At 41.4% G+C, this 5721-nt stretch overlaps 1 pseudogene; it reads right to left on the reverse strand.

Annotated features, from left to right (window-relative positions):
• Positions 1-4634: 4634 nt before the first annotated feature.
• On the reverse strand, positions 4635-5516 carry LOC103298977 (SKI8 subunit of superkiller complex protein-like; annotated as a pseudogene).
• Between the last annotated feature and the right edge of the window lie 205 nt (positions 5517-5721).

Below are 5721 nucleotides of genomic sequence, written 5' to 3' on the forward strand. Positions count from 1 at the left end.
GCCAGCCATCGCCGTTGGCCACGCCCCAGCCTAGTGACGCCCTGAGACCCTGCCCAGCCCTGAGGCCCCGCCCTGCACATTCTACAAACCCGCCCTGGCTCCACACAGCGGCTTTTGCATATAAATGGCCTGTTCTGGAGCAGCTTAACCAACTGCAGCTCCAGTCAGACTGCTCCAAAACCGCCCAAGCAAAGGAGGAGAAAACTAGCCCTTGCTGTAGCTCCTGCTGGGGGACACACAGTACACAAGGGTACACCAAGAGTGTCCACCTCAAGTAACTGGGAGGCTGACCCATTGAACCAATAGGACACCTAGTACACAAAACTACCCTACCAACTCAGGGAAGCAGAGAATATGAGAAGGCAAGGAAACAGATCCCAAACCAAAGAAATGGAGGAGAACAAGCGACTGGACATAGAGTTCAAAACCACGGTTATAAGGTTTTTCAAGAATTTCATGGAAAAGGCCGATAAGTTCAATGAGGACCAACTAGAAATTAAACATACACTGACTGAGATAAAAAATATTATACAGAGACCCAAAAGCAGACTAGAGGATTGCAAGAATCAACTCAAAGATTTGGAATACAAAGAGGCCAAGGACACTCCTCCAGAGAAGCATGAAGAGAAGAGAATTCAGAAAGTTGAAGATAGTGTAAGAAGCCTCTGGGACAACTTCAAGCGAACCAACATCAGAATTATGGGGGTACCAGAAGAAGAGAGAGAGCAAGATGCTGAAAACCTATTTGAAGAAATAATGAACGAAAACTTCCCCCACCTGATGAAAGAAATAGACTTACAAGTCCAGGAAGCACACAGAACCCCAAACAAAAGGAATCCAAAGAGGACCACACCAAGACACATCATAATTAAAATGCCAAGAGCAAAAGACAAAGAGAGAATCTTACAAGCAGCAAGAGAAAAACAGTTAGTTACCTACAAGGGAGCTCCCATACGATTATCAGCTAATTTCTCAACAGAAACCATGCAGGCCAGACGGGAGTGGCAAGAAATATTCAAAGTGATGAATAGCAGGAACCTACAACCAAGACTACTCTACCCAGCAAAGTTATCATTCAGAATTGAAGGGCAGATAAAGAGCTTCACAGATAAGAAAAAGCTAAAGGAGTTCATCACCACCAAACCAGCATTATATGAAATGCTGAAAGGTATTCTTTAAAAAGAGGAAAAAGAAGAAGAAAGATAAAAATTATGAACAACAAATACATATCTATCAACAAGTGAATCTAAAAGTCAAGTGAATTAAAAATCTGAGGAACAGAATAAACTGGTGAACTTAATAGAATCAGGCATAGAATGGGAGTGGATTGATAATTCTCAGGGGGAAAGGGGTGTCTGTGTGGGGAGTATGGGAAGAGACTGGACAAAAATCATACACCTATGGATAAGGACAGCGGGGGGGGGGGGTAAGGGAAGAGGGGGGGTAGGAACTGGGTGGTGGGGAGATATGTGGGGAAAAAGGAGAAACAATTGTAATCTGAACAATAAAGATTCTTTAAAAAAAAAAAAATTCCAAAAAAAAAAAAAAAAAGGAGCTTCTGGCACAACTTTAAGTGTACCAATATTTGCATTAAGGGGATGCTGGAAGGAGAAGAGAAAAATCAAGAAATTGAAACCTATTTGAAAAAATGACAGAAAACTTCCCTAACTTGGTGAAGGAAATTGACATACAAGTACAGGAAGTGCAGAGAATCCAAAACAAGATGAACCCAAAGAGGCCCTCACTGTGACACATCACAATTAAAATTAAATTGTGTTAAATTTCCAGTACAAAGTTAATCACTTGGGAAAATTAACAGAGAATTAAACTAGCATCAGTATTATCCTAAAATTCAGAGTCCCTTTTCTTTAAAACTAAATAAGATAGTTCCTTGGAGAGACTAGAAGCAGCTAACTTTTGGGGTGCATGAAGCTAACAGATGATGATTTCAAAACCCGAAGAAGGCGCTATGTTTCCTTATTCTGCTTTCATTTCCTTTTCCCACATTATTCAAATATTTCCTAATCTGTGATGGAAGGGAGTTAGTGCAATGTCGGAGGCCCATAAGACCAGCGTGACTGCAGTAGAGGTTGAAAGTTAAAAATTTGTTCTAAATTGAGTAGAGTGAGCAAGGATGAGTCAGATGATCGGGAATGCAACAGCATTTGTGGGAAATGGCATAATAGTAATATGCCTTAAGGTGCACAATTTGGCAGTAATATATAGGATGAGATTTCAAGATAGACTGGAATGAAGGCTATTGAAATAATTTAAACCATGTCAGCAAATATTTATTGTCTGCTGTATCATTGCACTATATACTGTGGAGGATACAAAGATGGTAAGAAATATATAACTCTAGTACTTAGGGCGCTAACAGGTGGACTTATATGGCAAAGAATAAATAATTGTAATATTAGGTAGACAATTAAGGGTATGATTTCTCTCTCCCCAGAATCTCTGAGTCTGCCACAAGAGTGCCTCAAAGCAATGCAGAAGCTGGAAAAAAAAAGACATCTGGCTGGAAATTTAAAATAGGTTTTTTGAAAAAAGTATCTTCTGAGATGGGCTATGAAGTTTGAACAGGATTTCAAGAGGCAGAGATGAGGGAAGGAAGTTCCAGACAGTGGGAAAACACTACTTTTAAAACTGGGTTCAATCCCAGGTCAGCAACCAGTTCTGTCCTCTTGAACAAGTTATATAATCTCTCAGAACTTTAATTTCCCTTGTATAAAATGAGGATAAGAATTATACCTACCTTATAGTGTTGTGAAATTTTAATAATAATACACATTCATTGGCATATAATCGGTGTCCAAGATTTGTTAGCTGGAATAGTTAAAATTATAAAATGAGTAAAAAAAAGTGCAGAGGATAAGTGTGGATGTTTTGGGAACATCAAAACTAGTTGCTTTGACTATAAGGTTTATGTGTGGGTATAGATGGCTTAGTCTGTTTGAGCTGCTGTAACAAAATAACACAAACGGGTGGTTTATAAACAACAGACATTTATTTTTCACAGTTCTGGAGGTTGGGAAGTCCAAGATCATGACTCTGGCAGATTCAGTTCCTGGTGTGAGCCCCTTCCCGGTTCATAGATGGCTATCTTTTTGTAGAAGGGCCAAGGGGAACTCTTTTATAAGGGCAATAATCCCATTCATGAGGGCTCCACCCTGGGAACCTAACCTCCTAATAAAGGCCCCACATCCAAATACCTTCACATTGGAGATTAAGTTTCAAAATCTGAATGGGGGCCGAAACCGGTTTGGCTCAGTGGATAGAGCGTCGGTCTGCGGACTGGGGGGTCCCAGGTTCGATTCCGGTCAGGGGCATGTGCATTGGTTGCGGGCACATCCCCGGTGGGGGGGGTGCAGGAGGCAGCTGGTCGGTGTTTCTCTCTCATTGATGTTTCTAGCTCTCTGTCCCTCTCCCTTCCTCTCTGTAAAAAATCAATAAAATATATTTTTTAAAAAAATCTGAATGGGGGAGGGTGGAATGTCAAAACCTCAGGCTATAGCAATAGTGAAGAGAAGCTGTAAAGTATAGGGTGATACTTTTTTTTAAAATTGATTTTATTTTTTTAGAACAGTTTTAGGTTCACAGCAAAATTGAGAAGGTACAGAGACTTCCCATATATCCTCTGCCCCCACACAAGCATAGCCTCCCCCATTATCAACATTCCCCATCAGAGTAGCACATTTGTTAACAAATGATGAACCTACACTGACACATCATAATCACCCAAAGACCATAGTTTACATTAGGATTCACTCTTGGTGTTGTACATTCCAAGTGTTTGGACAGATGTATAAAGATATGTATCTACCATTATAGTATCATACAAAGTAGTTTCACTGCCCTAAAAATCTTTTGTGCTCTGCCTATTCATCCCTCCTTCCCCTAACTCCTGCCAACCTGATTTTTTTAGTGTCTCCATAGTTTTGCCTTGTTTTGGACTTGTATAGTATGTAGCCTTTTTAGATAGGCTTCTTTCACTTAGTAATGTGAATTTAAGGTTCCTCCAGGTCTTTTCCTGGTTTGACAGCTCATTTCTTTTTAGTGCCAAATAATATTCCATTGCTGAGATCGGTTTGGCTCTGTGGATAGAGCATCTGTCTGCGGACTGGGGGGCCCCGGGTTTGATTCCGGTCAAGGGCATGTACATTGGTTGCGGGCACATCCCTGGTGGGGGCCGTGCAGGAGGCGGCTGGTCGATGTTTCTCTCTCATCGATGTTTCTAGCTTTCTGTCCCTCTCCCTTCCTCTCTGTAAAAAATCAATAAAATATAAACAAACAAACAAACAAACAAAAACTTGTAAGTTCCTTAAAAAAATAATATTCCATTATCTGGATGTACCACAGTTTATTTATCCATTCACCCACTGAAAAAACATCTTCAGTGCTTCCAAGTTTTGGCAAATATGAATAAATCTGCTATAAACATCTGAGTGCAGATTTTTGTGTGGACATAAGTCCCCCCCACCCACTAAAACATGAAAATATTTACGTCATATCTACACAATTTAAGTTTTGGCTATAATAAATGCTGTATCTTTTAAACAAGGTAGAAGGAGGAGGAATATTATGTTAAATCTGTACATTCTCTCTGCAGCATTAGCATGGAAGACTGACGTTTAAATTGGGCAATCGTAGATGTGAATTTCCTGATCATCTCCAATAGACACAATTTTTGAGCCATTTCCATTGTATTTTACTCCCCAGACCTGATCCTGGTAGTCGAAGAAGGTGTTGAACACAAGTCTTCGTTCCAGTGTCCCAGACTTTCACACTCTTGTCAGATGAACTGGAAACAAAGTGAGTGTTATTAGGATAGAACACCACGTTCAGCACCCAGGATGCGAGGCCACTCAGAGTGCCAGCTACGTTGGTGTGTTATACATCGTAGATCATGATGTAGCCATCATCTGAAGCAGTGATGAGGAGCTTGGAATCTGGGGAAAAGGTCAAGGAGCTAATGGGCATGGCATGGTCTTCCAGCATGTGCAGCAGTTTCCCGTTGCAATATCAAAAATATTGATGATACTTCCCATCAGGACTATAGACAATGCTAAGAAGGAATTGTCCAAAGAATATTCCTTTTTCCCACTTTCCACATCAAAAATGTTCACTTTCCCCACATGAGTTCCTGTGGCCAGATACTGGGAATCAGGAGAAAAGACCAAAGTCCAGGCATCCACCCATCCTGCATCTATGGACTTCATCTGTTTGCCATACTCCAAGTCCCAGAGAGAAATGTGGGCATCGAGAGAACTGGATGCAGTGATGGGCAGCGTGTGGTTGATGTCCACAGACACCATTCCCAGCTGATGTCCCTCCAGACTGCGCTGCAGGTCCAGCCTCTCATCACGCCATTTCCAGACTTTCACCAGGTCATCCAGGGACCCCATGACTACTGTCTCAGGGTTTTCCTTCTTGTTTGTCCCCCAGGCCACTGACTAAGTGACATCACCATGGGCTTGCTCTTGTTTGAAGAGAATACTGTACTTGTTGGTCATTTCCTTAGCCAAGGATGAAGGGCTAAAGGCCAGACAGCTCGCCTCACTGCCCCGTCGCATAGCACAGGTGCATATCTAACCTGGACATACGTTTTTAACTTTTGAACAAATACTAAGGAGCAGAAGATAGCCGATCAATTTCTCTCTCATCACTGATGTTTCTATCTCTCTCTCTCCCTCTCCCTTACTCTTTGAAATCAATAAA

The sequence above is a fragment of the Eptesicus fuscus genome, chromosome 22 (assembly GCF_027574615.1).
Source record: "Eptesicus fuscus isolate TK198812 chromosome 22, DD_ASM_mEF_20220401, whole genome shotgun sequence".
Taxonomy (NCBI): domain Eukaryota; kingdom Metazoa; phylum Chordata; class Mammalia; order Chiroptera; family Vespertilionidae; genus Eptesicus; species Eptesicus fuscus.